This window comes from Bos taurus, chromosome 2 (assembly GCF_002263795.3).
Source record: "Bos taurus isolate L1 Dominette 01449 registration number 42190680 breed Hereford chromosome 2, ARS-UCD2.0, whole genome shotgun sequence".
Taxonomy (NCBI): domain Eukaryota; kingdom Metazoa; phylum Chordata; class Mammalia; order Artiodactyla; family Bovidae; genus Bos; species Bos taurus.
Genome location: NC_037329.1, coordinates 106136047 through 106153452, shown reverse-complemented (window position 1 = coordinate 106153452; position 17406 = coordinate 106136047). Strand labels below are relative to the sequence as shown.

The window sequence follows — 17406 nt, the reverse complement described above, 5'->3', positions numbered from 1 at the left end:
GCAGTTAACTGTGTGTCCCCACCCGTAGCTGGACTGTTGTCTCTGACCAGGGCTCCATAGTCAGGAGGGAGGGGGCCTTCTGAGTCAGGGAGGGTCTGGTTAGAGCCAGGACTGACTTGAAGATGGTGGGGGAGCTGGACCCTCACCTCTGCACTCTCTGTTCTGGGTAAGCCTTAGAGCCTTGCAAGTGGGAAGCTGACCCAGGTGGGTGGGAATAGGCCGGCGTAGGGAGGCAGGTGTCTGTTCTGGATGAGGCCTCTGTCCCCTGAACTAGAAAGCTTGGTGTAGGTGTGGGCATTGGATTTCTCCAAGGAGGAGGAGGGATACTTGGACTCACCTGGGACTAGACAACCTTGCTATAGGCTTCCTGCACAATCCCAGCCTACCTCCCTGTTTGGGGGCTGTGAAGGCTGCAGCCTCCTAAGTTTCATTTGCTGTATGGGGTTTGGATTATGCTGGTGTCTTTTGTTCCTCCATCTGGGGCTCACAGAGTATGGGCAACTCAGAATGTATGGTGCGGGTAATCCCTGCTCCCTTATCCCCCTTTTTTGAGGCAACCAGTGAAGCCAGGTGTGTGCATGTGCATATGTGTGTGTGTGTGCACCGAAGTGACTCCTCTGCCTCACTTGACTGGATGCCCCTCCAGGTCTCAGATCTGGCATATTCGTGGTTTTACTCACAATGCCAGGCATAGGGCTGCGCTTATAAACCCTACTCTGTCCTTCCCAAACTCTAGCGCCAGTCATCACCGTAATGACCAACCATGGTGAGGGACAGGCTTGGTGGGGTGTAGATATTTTCTGGGTCCTACAGTGACTGGTGGCCCAGGGATGATCCTGTTGGAAGCCTGAGCCCAGCTTTGGGCCCTGAGGATAGGGTGAAGCCTGAGGGTGTGCTGGGCATCCCAGACTACCGCCTCTCTGTCCTGGAAAAGGGGCAGAAAGTGAAGGTGATGTGGCCTAATTTTTGGACTCTATATCCCCCTCCCCAGATGTCATCCAGTCTTGTCCTGGCCTCAGAGCCTCATGAACCCTCCTCTGTCCTTGGAAGGTTTCAGGGGAAAGTGAGTTCACAGTTTCCCTCCCCTGTCCGTTCCTATTGCAGACCCTTTCTGACTTTTCTCTCTGTCTCCCGTCTCCCTACCTTCTCTACTCTGGATGCGGTTGCAGGGTGGAGGGTGGTGGGTGGGAGCCAGGGGGCCACCTGAGGGTGGGCAGGGACAGGCAGTCAGGGCAGCTCAGATGAAGGAGCCAGGGGCACTAGAGGAGGGTGATCAAGGAGAGGGGAGAAGGTGGGGGCAGGGAGAGTGGGCTCATGGGCCTGTGGACGCCCACGTGTGACAACCACGGGGACGGGCATGGGGACGAGTGACTGTCTGCATTCGGATGAGCTGGTTTCTGAGTGGCCTCTTGAGAGAGCCTGGCTCTCACCCATGACTCAGCCTGCCTTCATCTGCAGGATGGAACTGTCCCAGTCCGAGCTCATGCCCACCGCTCCTCTGGCTCCAGCGGGTGGGGGTGGGGAAGGTGCTGTCGCCAGTGTGCTCTCCCCTCTCCAGGCGCCCCATTCACACTGCCACCCTCAGGAGACTTCGGTCACCCTGGAAAGGGCAGCCGGGCTGCTGATCGCCTGCCAGAGGAGGTGTTTTATCACGTTCCTGTGGTGGATAAACATCTCTCGGGCTCTCAGCCTCCCTTAGGAGTCAGGGCTTAGAAGCTACTCAAGCATTTGGGCTCCTGGCCAGGGCACTCCTACCAACGGTCCTGCCACTGAAATGCCACCCTCCCTGCCACAGGACCCCCTTCCCCTCCGCCTCCTTCTATAGACTGAACTTCTCTCCTTGGGCCACAGGCTGTGCTCACATCATCTGTCCCCACCCACAGCCTCGCTCCTCCCCTCTCCCTTCTGGCAAGTTCCCTTCCCACCAGGCCATCTTGTCCTCTAGTTCCTGCATGCTGGCCACACTCACCCCCCTAAGCAGTCTGTCCTCTACTCAGGCCACACTGCCCTCCTCGCTCTGGTGGCCTCTTTGTCCCCCTCAGGCCCCATTGCCCGCACCTCTCTCCTCCCCTGGCCGGAATCTGTGACCTACTCCTCTTCTTGGCTTTAAGGAAGCTTGCCCTCGCCTTGGTACCCACAACTCTGAGCCTCAGCTCTGAATTAGTGGAGCCTGGCGGTGTAGGCCTTGCACCCTTCAGGCGGCCTCCTTGTGGTCCCATGACTGCCCTACACCTGGAGCCCTCCCTTAGTCTTACACAGCAGCCTGCCAGCCTCTGGAGAGGGGAAGGTGGGGCTTGGCATTCCTGCGGAGCATTCCCTGCCAAACCTTCTCTGACCTGGGCGCCAAGGGGCCTGGAGGGCATCTCCAGGTGCCAGCCTCGCCTCCTCACTCTCTGCCATATCCCAAGACAAGTGGCTGCTTGTTGGATGCTGGTGGGAGCAGAGGGGAGGAGACTCTGGGCCGCCTCTGCCTCCTCTCTCTGGAAGCCGGCTCCTGGGGTCAGTTCATCCAGCCTCTGCCCAGTAGCTCAGAGCCCTACTGAGTTTAGGAGATCCCCAAGGGTAAAAGGTCCTGCAGCCCCCCTGCATTCCTGTTATGGGGTCCTACATCTGTGATGGGAGTTCTGGGGTCTCATCTAACTCCCTCTGCTCTGGGTTGAATTGCTTCCTCTATTTCTCTAGTCATATATACTCATAGACCCCACAGCTGAAGGGGTTTGGTTAGTGGTTCTGAACTTTGAAAGGTCATAGATTCCTTTGAGAATCTGATGAAAGCTATGGATTCTCCGGCTAGGGAAATGTGCACAGGCGTGTGCACACACAGATACACATGCAGACATGCATGCACACACACACTGCACCACTGTAGGATCACTCTCGCACAATATCAGGTCCTGATCCATACCAACCCCAACCCTGCACTGCACAGATGAGCACACAGAGGCCCACGGAAGGGAAATGACTCGTCCAGGGCCACACGAGGGATAGCAGAGCCATAATAGAGGGATAGACAGGACCATAATCTGTGTCCTGACCCTGCATAAGTGGGAATTTGGTTCTCAGACTGCCTGCAAGGTAGGTGGGTCTGGTCATTCACCTATTTAACAAACTTTTTTTTCTTTAGTTTTGGGATATTCATTGCCCCAGTTTGTAGTAGAATTAACTTCACTGTAAGTGTATGCATTGAGCTTCCCAGGTGGCTCATTGGGGAAAGAGTCTACCAGCAATGCAGGAGCCGCAAGAGACCCAGGTTCGATCCCTGGTTTGGGAAGATCCCCTAGAGGAGGGCATGGTAACCCACTCCAGTATTCTTGCTTGGAGAATCCCATAGACAGAGGACCCTGGTGGAGTACAGTCCATGGGGTTTCAAAGAGTCAGACACGACTGAAACGATTGAGCACGCCTACATCCAGGTTTATGTATTTCTTAAATTTATTTTTATTGAGATATAATTGACATATCACATTGTGTAAGGTGAAAGTATACAACATTTTGATTTGTTGCGTTTATATATTGTGATGTGATTACCACTGCTGTATTGGCTAACACCTCTATCATGTCACATGATTATCACTTCGTTTTTAGTGATGGGAGCAATGAAGACCCGGTCTCTTAGCCCATGTGCACTTTTGAGCACCTGCAGTGAGCTAGCCATGGAGCTGGCAGCTGAGGCCAGAGCAGGAATGCAGGCAGTCCCTGTTCTTTTTTTTTTTTAACTTTTTAATTTTGTATTGAAGTGTAGCTGATTAACAGTGTGGTGATAGTTTCAGGTGAACAGCGAAGGGACTCAGCCACACAGATCCCTGCAGGCAGCCCCTGTTCTTGGCTTCAGAGTGGGTGTCAGTCCAAGAGGAGAGGGAGAACCAAGTGCAGACAAGTAATTGCACAAATGCATTGTTGGAAACAGTGCAATAGAGGTAATGGGGGATACCAGAGGGATTGGAGTTAGATCAGGAAGGCGGAGGAAATAGCATTGAAACAAGGAGCTGACGTGCTGGTAGCAGTTAGAGGAGAAGCGTTCTAGGTGGTGGGACCAGCACACGTGAAGGTCCTCAGATGGAGGTGAGTTGGGAGCTCCTGGGGAATTCTACAAAGGCTTTCTCCAGCTGCTCCCCCTGAGCCCTGTGATCCATGCAGTGTGTGTGTGTGTGTGTGCGCACGCGTGTGTACTGGAAGCAGGGAGAGGCAGAGCAACAAGACCTGGGGAGGTGGTCGCTGTTACCTGGGGGAGAGATGATGGTGGTTTGGGTTAGAGAGGTGACAGGTCATGGGGAGGGGTCACGTGGGGTGGGTGAGGCCAGGACTGATTCCAGAGAAGGGACAGGCCATGGAGGCTTGGAGGTGGGGTGAGAGGGAGCAGGAAGGAGGGTGTGAGGTGAAGATTCCCCTTATAGTAATGGAAGGTGGTGATGTTCAAGCTGGTTTTAGAAAAGGCAGAGGAACCAGAGATCAAATTGCCAATATCTGCTGGATCATCGAAAAAACAAGAGAGTTCCAGAAAAACATCTATTTCTGCTTTATTGACTATGCCAAAGCCTTTGACTGTGTGGATCACAATAAACTGTGGAAAATTCTGAAAGAGATGGAAATACCAGACCACCTGATCTGCCTCTTGAGAAATTTGTATGCAGGTCAGGAAGCAACAGTTAGAACTGGACATGAACAACAGACTGGTTCCAAATAGGAAAAGGAGTACATCAAGGCTGTATATTGTCACCCTGTTTATTTAACTTCTATGCAGAGTACATCATGAGAAACGCTGGACTGGAAGAAACACAAGCTGGAATCAAGATTGCCAGGAGAAATCTCAATAACCTCAGATATGCAGATGACACCACCCTTATGGCAGAAAGTGAAGAGGAACTAAAAAGCCTCTTGATGAAGGTGAAAGTGGAGAGTGAAAAAGTTGGCTTAAAGCTCAACATTCAGAAAACGAAGTCATGGCATCCGGTCCCATCACTTCATGGGAAATAGATGGGGAAACAGTGGAAACAGTGTCAGACTTTATTCTTCTGGGCTCCAAAATCACTGCAGATGGTGACTGCAGCCATGAAATTAAAAGACGCTTACTCCTTGGAAGGAAAGTTATGACCAACCTAGATAGCATATTCAAAAGCAGAGACATTACCTTGCCAACAAAGTTTCGTCTAGTCAAGGCTATGGTTTTTCCTGTGGTCATGTATGGATGTGAGAGTTGGACTGTGAGGAAGGCTGAGCGCCGAAGAATTGATGCTTTTGAACTGTGGTGATGGAGAAGACTCTTGAGAGTCCCTTGGACTGCAAGGAGATCCAACCAGTCCATTCTGAAGGAGATCAGCCCTGGGATTTCTTTGGAAGGAATGATGCTAAAGCTGAAACTCCAGTACTTTGGCCACTTCATGCGAAGGGTTGACTCATTGGAAAAGACTCTGAGGCTGGGAGGGATTAGGGGCAAGAGGAGAAGGGGACGACAGGAGATGAGATGGCTGGATGGCATCACTGACTCATGGACATGAGTCTGAGTGAACTCCGGGAGTTGGTGATGGACAGGGAGGCCTGGCGTGCTGCAATTCATGGGGTTGCAAAGAGTCGGACACGACTGAGCGACTGATCTGATCTGAAGGCTTCATTGGGCATTCCTCCATTTTAGTGAAGTATTTCATAAATGCATTAAAGTGCACAAACTTTCCACAAAATGAACATACTCCTGTGGCCATGTAACCAGCACCAGTCAAGAAATAGAGCCTTGCCCACAACCAGAAGGTCCCCTTCCCCGTTCCCTTCCAGGTATTAATTGCCCTTTGAGGGTTATTCATTGTCCTGACTTCTACCAGCATAGATGTGCCTATTATAGAACTTCTCAGAAATGGAGCATGTGTGTTCTTTGATGTCTGACTTCTGATCAACATGATGGTTGAGAAGTTCATCCACGTGCTTGTGTCTGGTTGTAGAGCATTTCTTCTCACTGCTGCTTAGTGCTCCACTGTTTGAAGCTATCAATTCTGCTACTGACAGGCATTTAGCTTGTTTCTAGTTTGGGGCTATTGCACATGAACATGAACATTTTCACGCATGTCTTTCAGCGATCCTGTGTTCTAATTTCTGTTGGGCAGACTCATCCATCTATCTTGATGCATGTCTCTTTTCTGTTGTTCAGTTGTTGAGTCATGTCTGACTCTTTGCAACCCCGTGGACTACAGCACACCAGGCTTCCCTGTCATTCACTATCTCCAGGAGTTTGCTCAAACTCAAGTCCATTGAATTGGTGATTCCATCCAACCATCTCATCCTCTGTCGTCCCCTTCTCCTCCTGCCTTTAATCTTTCCCAGCAACAGGATCTTCTCCAATGAGTTGGCTCTTTGCATCAGGTGGCCAAAGTATTGGAGCTTCAGCTTCAGCATTAGTCCTTCCAATGAATATTCATTGAATATTCATTGAATGAGAGTCTTTTCCAGCACCAGAGTTTGGAAGCATCAATTCTCGGCACTCAGCCTTCTTTATGGTCTAACTCTTACATTCGTTCATGACTACTGGGAAAACCATATCTTTGACTTTACGGACCTTTGTCGGCAAAGTAACATCTCTGCTTTTTAATATGCTGTTAGCTTAGTCATGCTAATGGTGTGGTGGTCCTGCTTGGAGCATTGGGCTGACTCCACCTGGCCTGTGACACTGCTCTCTGTTCCCCTCCCCATCTTCCCTTTCTGTTGAGGTCCCCCAGTGCTGATGGGGAACCTGAGGCACAGATCCACTGGGCTGGTGTGGGTTCCAGATGGTGGCACTCAGGAATCTGTATTGCACTGAATGGCCTCCCCTTCACCCCTGGATGGAGCCATCTGCTTCAAAGTTCATCCTAGGAGAGTCTGGGCAGCCTGTCTCTGCTTTTTATTTTTTAATTTTTTTTCTGCTTTTTAATACGCTGTCTCTAGAAGGCTCAAGTATCTCAAGAGTCTGAGGCATCATTCTATAAAGGGAGACCTTCACTGTCTTGACAATAGGCATGAGAGACATCCAGGGGAAGGGGAGAACATTATCTAGGTCCCTAATATGTCCCTTTGTGGTGACTCTTCTCATCTTGCCACCCCTCGCCCCCAGTGTGGGGCTCACATATCAGAGAGGAAGGAGGAAGAAGCCCTGGAGGTCTGTATTCGAGTCAGGGTGGGTGGAGGGCAGCCGACCACCTCTTTCAGTTTCACCCGCTCTCTGGGGGCAGGCCCAGGTCCCTGATGGGTCAGGAGTATACAAGGCTGAGGGCTGTGGCCTCTAGTCCTTCTCTCTTTGCCAAGGGCAGGAAGCCAGCCACTGCCTCCTTGTTTGATGTATGAACTTGCAGGGAGACCCTGGCACCAGTAGGGAGCACAGAACCAAGGGCAGGCAAGCCAAGGCAACCCCTGGAGGGACAGCAGCTGGTGAGTGGGAAGCCAAGGCTGCCATCTGCAGAGAAACCCAGTGGTGGGGAGCGAAGGAGACCCAGGCGATGCCGAGGGTCCAGGTCTTCTTGCTGACTGTCCCAGCTCAGAGCCCTAAGTTGATACCCCAGCCCTGGTGCTTCCGGCCAGCCCCCCTCTCTCTCAACCTGAATAGCCCTAGAGCCCACGTCAGGACACTGGATCTCCAAACAGACCCCAGGAAAAGAGGGTGGAGAGGCCTCAGCTTTAGTGCTGCTTTCTGGACAAGACAAGGGGAGTGTTGGGTGCTTTGGGTGATGTCTATTCACTAGCCAGTCTCCCCTGTAAGTCTGTGAGCCGGTGTTTGGTGGATTAGATATCCCAGGATGTAGATCAGAGAGATGCTCAGTAAGGGCTATTCAGTGGATAGATGGAGAGGGTGGGCAGGTGAAGACCCTGGAGAAGGAGAGAGAATCCAGGTGGAGGCCTGGCACAGGGAACAGTGATGGGCAGGTGGGCCTGCTGCTTTTGTGCCTGGAAAGCCACCTTCTCCCCTGGGTCGTAGGCTCCTCTGGACACCCACCGGGTGGTGGCTGGGGCTGGAGTGGGGACGGAGCTGGGATAAGACAACCTTGGTCAAGCTCAGACCTGATTGGGAGGGTCAAATAGGAATGTGTGCAGGGTCAGAAGAGCAGGAATTTTGAAGGTTTGGAAGGAGTGGGAAGGGAGCTAAGACCCTGGTGTTCGGTGGGACCAGCAGTGGGTGGCAGTCCCAAGGAGGCCGGTGGTGGTGAAGGGGTTGTCTTCTGCTGTCAGCTCAAGCTTTTGCCTCTGCCTACCTCCTCTGGGCATTCCTGCCAGGATCTCCCTCTCAGGAACTTCTAGGGGCCCCCATCAAGCCCCATTCACCCCCTTCTTCTTGCCGCAGCTGAAATCAGAGTTGTCAAGAATGGCTGAGTGGGTCCTTGGACTCAATTTTCAGAGCCTTCTGGCAAAGCTTGGTCTGATGTTCCATAGGCCTTGGTGCCCTGGATGTGACATGTTGGCCCTGTTCTTCCCTGTTCTCATTTGTCTTCTCACCTCTCAGCCCATCTGCCTCTCCACCTGCCTGCTGCTGCCTCCCTCTACCATCTTCTCTATCCCATCCACCCTTCGTCCTTGTCACCCTTCTCTCTCACTCACCCACCCGCTGCCCGGGCGCACACACGTTGTCTTCCCCAGTGAGTCCTCACTCTGTGGTGGGAGGGGCCCTGTGGGGGTGGGGGCAGGTGGCGGGGGGGCCAGAATGCAAACACCTCATCCTGAGACAAGGTGCAGGCAGGCCTGTGCAAGCTGGCACCTGGCTGTAGGGCAGGGAGTGGCTCTTCTGCCGGGGGCTGTCTGGAAAGCTCTCCCAGAGGAGGTGACATTTTGACCTGGGTCTAGCAGGTGAGTAGGAGTTCACAGAGGGGAGCCAAAGCCACTTTTTGTCAGGCCTGGGGGTATGAAAGTGTGTGGTGTCCTTAGGGGGCTGGAGTAGAGGGGAGCAGAGGAGAGGCTAAGAAAGAGTGGGCCAGCATGGGAAGGGCCTTGAATGCCAAGCTAAAGAGTTTGGACCTTGGACTTCTGTGGGTCATAGAGAGCCTCTGGAAGTCTCAACCAAGGTTGGAGGGAGCCTGCATTTTAAACTACGGGGTAGGGTAGGGGATAGGTGATGGGTGGGTGTGAGCTAGCTGGTGGGTCATTCTCATGTGACTGTGGCTGGACCAAATGGGGCCGTGTGTGTGTGTGTGTGTGTGCAAGTGTGTGCATGTGCTTGTGTTTGTGTATGTGTGTGTGCTAAGGGGTGCCCCTGGAAGCTGCTCCCCTTCTTCGTCCCTGACTTCACCTCCACCCACCCCTTCCTCCCCTAACCAACAACCCCAAGAACTTGGATCTGGCAAACCAGGAGTTAAGCTGCAGGCTCACCTAGGGGAGGTAGTTCCTGGCTCTTTGCCTCATCCCTTTGGCTCAGTTTCACCTGCTGCCCAGCCCAGACGTCACTCCCACGGAGGCTGGGCAGGGGACAGGCCTGGCTTTGTTGGGACCCCAAGACCTGGGCTGGGCCTGTTGTGTCTGCCCTGGAAGGGCTGGAGGACAAGGAATGCAGGGGGCGGGAAGGGACGGAGGTGCCTGGACCTGGGGCTGTGAAGAGTCTGACTGCAGACTTCCTAGGCTGCCACCTCTGACATACTCTGGTCACGTGCCCGAGGGCGCAGTTGGGGGTGCTTGGCCAAGGGTGGCAAGAGGAGGGTGGGGTTGGAAAGTGCTCCAGGGCCGCCTTCTCCTTCCTCCTCCGTTTCTCTTGGTCCTACAGCCCAGCCCAGCCCTGCCCCGGGGACGTGAGGCACTGTTGCTTGTAGAATCAGGATTCTTTGAGGCCCAGCCCTGGCTCTCTTCCTGGTCTCCTCTGTTTCATTTCCGCCTTCTTTCTCTTCTTAAGTCTCCCTCAAGCTCTGTCTCTCTGTTTTTCTCTCTGGCTCGTCCCTTCCTTAGGAGTTTCAAGTCCCTTTCCCACCTTTCTTCCTCCCCACGGGCCGGAGATGGGGATGGATAGATGGCCTCTCTCTGACCGAAGAGGCACTGTGGCATTGTGGTTACACCAGTGGCCTTCTGGGGTGAACTAAATTCAGCTTTGGGCTTTGCCACTGCAGGGCTGTGCCTCCCCGAGTGACTATGTAGCCTCTCTGTGCTTCCGCTGCCCATAAGAGCACTTAGCGTGAAGCATATCGATAGCATTTAATAAAGAGTAGCTGTTGTTGTTGCTGTCGTTATGGTTATGGAATGATTGTATTAGCCCAAGTCCTCCGAGAAACAAGATGGGATTAAATGTGTAAAGATTTTATTAGGGGAAATGCTTGAGTGAGAGTAAGGAGCCGGGGAAGGCTGAGAGAGCCTTTAGCAGGCAGCAAGAGCCTGACCCCTGGCGAAGGGGAGACAGGGAGCTAGAGAGGGGCAGAAGTGTCCCATACCTCCCCGTCCTCTCAGGACAGGGAATCCAGGAGACACAGTTGGCCGACAAGCCTTCTCATCCCCAGTAACTGATCGGCCTTAAAATCAACGGTGGGTAGCAGCCTGAGGGAGACGTGGATTTCAAAGCACAGCTGGGCCCCTGCTCCTCCCACGGGAGGCCTGCGAGGTGCCCCCTGAGGCCTTGCGACTCAGAGGAGGACAGGGCCTTTGGTTCTGGAGTCTGAGGTGGGGTGGGACAGGTGGAGGGGGTGACCCAAGGAGCTGGAAGGGGGCAGAGGCCTGGGTCCCAGGTTGCCATGGAGCATGGGCCCCGGGCCTTCTTGGCCTGGCTGCCAGGCCTCCTCACTCAGGGCCTGGCTTCAGGCTGAGTCCTGGGTGTTAGCTTCATTGTGCTAATGGTGTGGTGGTCCTGATTGGAGCAGAGGGCTGACTGTACCTGGCCTGTGGCACTGTTCTCTGTTCTCCACCCAGTCTTCCCTTCCTGCTTGAGGCACCTCAGTGCTGAGGGGGGAAACTGAGGCACAGATTCACTGGGCAGGTGTGGGTTCCAGGCGGGGGCACTCAGGAATCTGTATTGTTCTGAATGGCCTTCCCTTCCCCATTGGACAGAGCCATTCACTTCCAGGTTCATCCTAGGAGAGGCTGGGCAGCCGGTAACTACCCCTACGCTAACCTTGAGTGTCCTCCGGGACTGGCCTGAGTGTGGCACAGGGGTGCAGACACCCGAGCCAAGCTGCGACACCATTAGGGGAATGAAGTTGGAGCAGGAACAAGCGTTTTTTGGGTATTGAGCTGAGGCTGTCTGTGGGCAGTCAGACCAGGCCCAGTCTGGCCAGACTGTCCCCCGTCCACTGCCCGCCTCAGCTCCCCGCCACTGCAGACTTCATTGAGATGCGTGAGCCACCCAGACGGCCTCTTGAACCCCAGCCACTGGATATGCTAAGCAGGGCTAATTTATCCCCTTTCTCCTTAATGGAACTGCAGCAAAGCCAGCAGGGGCTGAGTGTGTTGGAGGCGTCTGATGGGGCTGGGGGCGGGAGGGTGGTTCTCCACAGTTCTGCTGTAAGACCCCAGCTCCCTGTGTGACTCAGCACCGTCCCTCTCAAGGCGGTCAGCTCAGAGAGGAGAGCCTGTCGTGAAGGGAGCAGGGACTTGCGGACAGGCACCTGAGGAGTCCTTGCTTACTGCTTCCTAGCTGGGAGCACTGGCCAACCTAGTAGCCTCAGCTTCCTCACCTGTAAAATGGGGACAATAGAGCCCACCTTGCCAGCTGTTGTGAAGAGTGTATGCCAAGCCCTGGGACACAGCGGGCAGAGGCACAGTTGGAGCCTGTCCACACTCGATTCTTGTTGGCCCCTCTTTCCCTCTTGTATCACCCTCTGCTGTCTGGACTCCTGAATTCTGAGGTCAGCTGGGGATGGGTGTGCAGGGAGGAGGCTGTTCTGGGAGCTCTGCTCTGGGGTTCAGGGATTAGAGGTGGGATGTGTGGGCTAAGTCGATTCAGTCATGCCCGACTCTTTTCGCCAGGCTCCTCTGTCCATGGGATCCTCCAGGCAAGAATACTGGAGTGGATTGCTGTGCCCTCCTCTGGAGTATCTTCCCGACCCAGGGATTGAACCTGTGTCCCTAACATCTCCTGTATTGGCAGGCATGTTCGTTACCACTAGCGCCACCCCAGATACCAACAAAATGAGGGAGGGTGTGTGGTGGGAAAGTGTGGAACCACTTTCAGTGGGCCAGGCTGATCTGGTTGCAAGTCTGTGCTCTGCCACTGACTAATTTTGTGAGCCTCAGTTTCCTAACCTGGGAAATGGGAATGATAACACCTACTCACAGTGTTAGGTAGGAGGTTAAGTTAGCTGATGTAGGTAAAGTTCCCAACACTTTGTAGGCCCTCAATACACATCAGTTTCTTTCTCCCCCTGGAAGGGGCCTTTGAATCATCTGGTCCACCCCTTCACTTGCTGGCTTGGCCAAGGGCCTCACATCTGAGCCCATTTCAGAAAGAGGGATGGCTGGGGAGAGCCCTGGGCTTGGGGTCTCTGACTTGGCAGACAGGTCAGAGGTCATTTAGCAATAATAATAATAATAATAATAATAATAATAATAAATGTCCTTCATACCAACCTCACATGATGCCACAACAACCCTGAAAAACAACGTGAGCAGGCATCATCACCCTGTTTCACAGGTGGGCAGGCTGAGACCCAGTGAGTGACTTGTCCATGGTCTCATCACTGTCAGTGCGGTCTTAGGGTCCCTGGCTCTCTGCACTTGCCCTGCCAACTGCCTCTTATCCATTCTCTTCCTGCTGAGCAAGACAGCCCCCCTTAACTGTGCTGGGGAGGGGTGTGTGATACGAGTAGAAGGGAGGTTCCTCTTGTTCTCTGCAGTCTCTTGGGAGTAAGAAGTCAGTGTTCTGTTTGACCAGTCAGTCCTTCTGGGACAGACATGCCCCCCCTTCCTGGTCTGGCCCTGAGCCTTGAAGGCACCCACCTTCCTCCCTGCCAGACCTGAGTCAGTGTAGGGGGTACGTGGGGGTTGGTCTGGTGCAGCGACCATCTTTGGGGTTGGGGTAGGGTTAGCCCTGTTGCCCCTCTCATTCAGGCTGGGCAGCCACCTGTCTCTTGATTGCCTCCAGCTGGCTGGCCAGCAGGCTGGCATTTCTGGCTGCCTCCTCCAGGAAGCGGCCTCTTGCCCCAGCTTTCTCCTCACCCTCTGGGCACATGAGCCCCACCCTCACCCCAATTCCCCTGCCCTCGGTGCTCCTCAGCGGCCTCCGTGGCTGTGAGAACAGCCCCCATCTTGCTTCCCAGACCCACTGACCGGGCATTTCCAGCTCCAGGGTCTCTCCTGTCCTCCTCTCCTCATTTATCTCCCGCTCTGGGAGCCAGAAGCCCTTTGTGAAGCTCTTTGTGTGGATCTGAGCTCTCAAGGCTGGGCAGGGGTGGGGGGTGTGGGGTGGACAAAGGGACACCCCTCTCCCCTCTCCATTGTCTTGTCTCTTCCCAGGAGGCTGTGTGTGTGTGTGTGTGTGTGTGTGTATACACGTGCGTGTGTTCACATCCCAGCTTGGCCTCTCTTATATGGGGTGACAGGGAGGAATCTTGAAAGGATTTAGAGATGCAAGCCTATACCAAGGCTGAGAGACCCTAGTGGGAGAAAGAAGACTGGGTGCCTTGAGGAGGGGGTGATTGGGCCTGGAGTGACCCTGGGTCCAGTTGGGTGCTGTCACCCCTCCCCACCCCGAGACCATCATTCGCCTCCCTCTTTTCCCTTCCCTGCTCCTTGTCTCTTCTTACAATCTCTCTCCATCCACTCCCTTATTCTCACCTTGGCATCTGCCCTCCTTGGCACTGACCCCCTTACTGAGGAGAAGCCAGGAGGGCACCCCACCCGGCCCCTGGATGTTAGTTCCAGGGAGACCCTGTCACCTGCTGCCATCCCAGTATTTTAACCTTTTCTTGACTTCTGTCCTGAGCTCAGCCCTTCTGGCCATGACTCCCTGCTCTGGGATCCAGCCCTCCAACCTACAGGGTGCCTCCTCCCAGGGGTGCTATTTCCGCAGCCTCAGCCTGGCTCCCTTGACCCTGGCTGGCCTGCTGACCCCAGAGTCTCGAATAACACTGGGTGGCTGGCTGCCTGCTGGGGCCTGGCTAAAAATACTCCCTTCTGTGGTGTGCTTTCGGGGCAGTCTGGGGCAGAGGGAGGGTCCAGCCCACAGGCCCCCTCATGCTGTCCTTGGGGAACTTATTCCTCCAGGGCCCTGGGGCCTCCGCACCATCTTGCTGCAACCAGAAGCTCTTGGGTGGAGGGCCTCAGGCCCCAGCGACACCTGGGAGGGACTTTCTGTTGCTGGTGGGTGACATGTGGGCAGAAAGAGGCAAGCTGAGTGCCGAGATCAAACCAAGATCCCCAGTTGGTAAGTGTGGGTGGTTGTGTGCTTCATAGCTCAGTTGTGTCCGACTCTGTGCAACTCTATGGACCGCAGCCCACCAGGCTCCTCTGTCCATGGGGATTCTCCAGGCGAAAATACTGGAATGGGTTGCCATGCCCTCCTCCAGGGGAATCTTTCCAACCCAGGGATCAAACCCAGGGCTCCTGTATTGCAGGTGGATTCTTTACTGTCTGAGCTACCAGGGAAGCTGGTTAGGACTTGAACCCAAGTCCAGGCTCTCAGACTGGAGGCAGTACCACTCTAGCCGTAGCTGGTTTTGTTCACGTGGGTTGAATTAAGACGAGTTCTCATGCCCAGCTTTTCACTTCTCTTGCTTTAGGCTCTGAGCGATGACTTGGGCTCTCCGAGCATCAGCGTTCCTATGTGGGTGATCGGGCCGTCACTAGGCCCATGGCTACTGGCTCAGTGGTTGACAGGGCTCCCTGGGGATGTCCACAGGCTCACCAAGGTGGTGGCCTCTGTCCTTTTCAGCCTCAGCCCTGGGCCCTCCGTCTCCTCCTGGCCCTTTGGGTCCCTCCCTGTGTCCGGGTTTTCATTCCTTCTCTGGTCTCCAGATGGTTCCCATCCCAGAGGGCCCCTCCGGGGTCTGCAGAGCCGCTTGGAGAGGAGAGCCAGGCCCCTGTCAGTGTGTACGGAGTGGGTGAAGGGGCAGGTACAGGCCGGGCGCTTGGTGTGGGCCTCAGTCTGGGCTCCATGCTTTTAAATTTCTGAGGTTTTGTTATTCTTCTTCTTGCTCTCTGAATATTCTTTTTATGTTATTACCTGCTGTTCTTGTTTCACGGATACATTTTCTTCTCTGATCTCCCTAAGGATATTGATAACTTTTTCTTACAGTTTTCTCCCCACTGAATTTCACTTACTTTCTCTCAGTTGCTGTTGGCCTCTGTTATTTCTCTGCTAAGCTTGCCTTAGGGAGGCTCCCCTGGTGGCTCAGATGGTAAAGAATCTGCCTACAATGCAGGAGACTAGGGTTCCATCCCTGGAGAATGTGGTGGTTCCATCCCACTCCAATATTCTTGTTTGGAGAATTCCACGGGCAGAGGAGCCGGGTGGGCTACAGTCTGTGGGGTTGCAAAGAGTTGGACACGACTGAGCGACTAACACTAAGCTTTCCTTAAATGCCTGGGAACCTGGGTTTTCCACTTCTATTTCAAGTGGGAGATTTAAAGGGTGGATCCTTTGCACTGGAGGTGAGGGTGGACACACCAAGGGCTTCTCCAGCTCTCAGGTGTCCGGCTGGGCTGCTACTTTGGGGAAACTGCTGTCGGTATCTTTGGGTTTCTCTTCTTGGGCTTGCCAGATCTCCAGAGAAGTTTTCACTTTTCTGCCTGGCGGCAGGTAAAGGCCTGGCTGCCTGTTGCTCAGGAAACGCCCAGCTGACTCTGTCTTTCCTATTAGTACTTGTGTTCTTAACTGTGCCTGCTGGCCCTGGGGCCAGAGCTCACTCTCTTATCCTTTCCAGGGAATAAATCTGTCTTCTGCTGGGGGTCAGGGAGAGGATCTAGAAATTTAACCACTTCTTCGGTGTCCTACCAATCAGGTTCAGATTTACGTTCACACCCTGCCCCTCCCGCCTCCCTCCCCCATCTCCTCCTTGGCTTGCAAAGGGATTCCAAAGCCACTGATCCTGAGCCTTTGGGGGGTCTGCGCGGAAGAATTGGGTGGCTTCTTGGCTTTTTCTGCAGCCAGCTCAGAGTTTAGTTTTCTCAGGCTCAGGGTTCCCACGCATCCATCTGCTCTCCGCCTCCCAGAATTTTGACACTGTTGTCAGGGGTGATAATCAAAATATTTAACAAGAGATCCTAGGGACTGCACTGAGAGTCTGGAGAGGGTCCTGAGGCCCCTTGTGAGCCAAGAGTTAGCCCTTTTGGGTCCAGAGGAGGGGCTAGAGCTTTGGGAGGGTGGGTGCACTGTAACTACTCACTGGACTCATTAGTTTTTAGCAACCGCCATGGTTGTGCTGTGCTGAACATCGCTCCTATGGTCTTCTCTCCCCTGTTTTGGTCTTTTTTGATCCTCCAGGCTTTATGCTTTTTTAAAAAAATTATTTATTATTTATATATTTTTGGCTGCGCTGGATCTTTGTTGCTGCACACAGACTTTCTCTAGTTGCACTGAGCGGAGGACTTCTCTCTAGTTGTAGCGGGTGGGCTTCTCATTTCAGTGGCTTCTGGTGCTGCGCAGCACAGGCTGTAAGTGTGTGGCTCCATCGCTGTGGCCCACGGGCTTAAGGGTCCCACGGCATGTGGGATCCTTCCGAACTAGGTATCAAACCCGTGTCCTGTGCATTGTCAGGTGGATTCTTAACTCCTGGACCACCAGGAAAGTCTCTGTACTTTCATTAAAACAAAAAAGTTTTCTGTTGCATTAGAGGCGTTTTGAGAGGAGAGCAAAAGTCCACATGTATGTTCAATCAGCCAGCTTCCCCGGAAGTGTCCACCTGGGGTCCTCTGGGCGGGGGCCTCCCTCAACCTGCAGTGGAGTGAGGCTGGCAGGAAGGCTGAGCCTGGCGAGGAGGGCTGCAAGGTGCGGGACCCAGATACAGGGTCTCCTCCACTCTCTTCCTCCTAGATCTGCTGTCTTAGTTGTGGCCTTGAGGCCACTGATGGGATGTGAGGTGTGAAGCCACCAGCAGGTGTGAGAAGAGCAGCAGAAGGGCAGGAGGTCAGGGTTTAGGAAGCACTTCCCAGTAGTCAGGGCTGTGAAGCTAGAGAACAGGATGGTCTGGGGAGGCTCTGGAGTCTCCCTTCTGGAAGAACTTTAAGCCAGGAGGGCCCCTTATTGACCCTGGCTGGAGGGGATCTGCGGGAAGGCAGGGGGCTGACTGAGATGATCCTTGCTGCCTGTCCTGCCCCCATAATTTTTAAAAAATATTTATTTATTTATTTGGCTGCACTGGTCTGAGTTGCAGCACATGGGATCTTTGATCTTCAGTGTGGCATGCAAACTCTTAGCTGTGGCATGTGTGATCTTGTTCCTTGACCAGGAATCAAACCTGGGTGCTCTGCATTGGGGAGCGCGGAGTCTTAGTCACTGGAGCACCAGGGAAGTCCCTCCTATGATTGTTGATTTCTTGACTTCCCTTTGCT

The 17406-nt window shown here is 53.8% G+C and overlaps 1 protein-coding gene across 5 annotated transcripts in view; it reads left to right on the top strand.

Moving 5' to 3' along the window:
- The window catches only part of TNS1 (tensin 1), a 266797-nt gene that overhangs the window by 15421 nt on the left and 233970 nt on the right, over positions 1–17406 (top strand). The gene's annotated exons all lie outside the window — the stretch shown is intronic.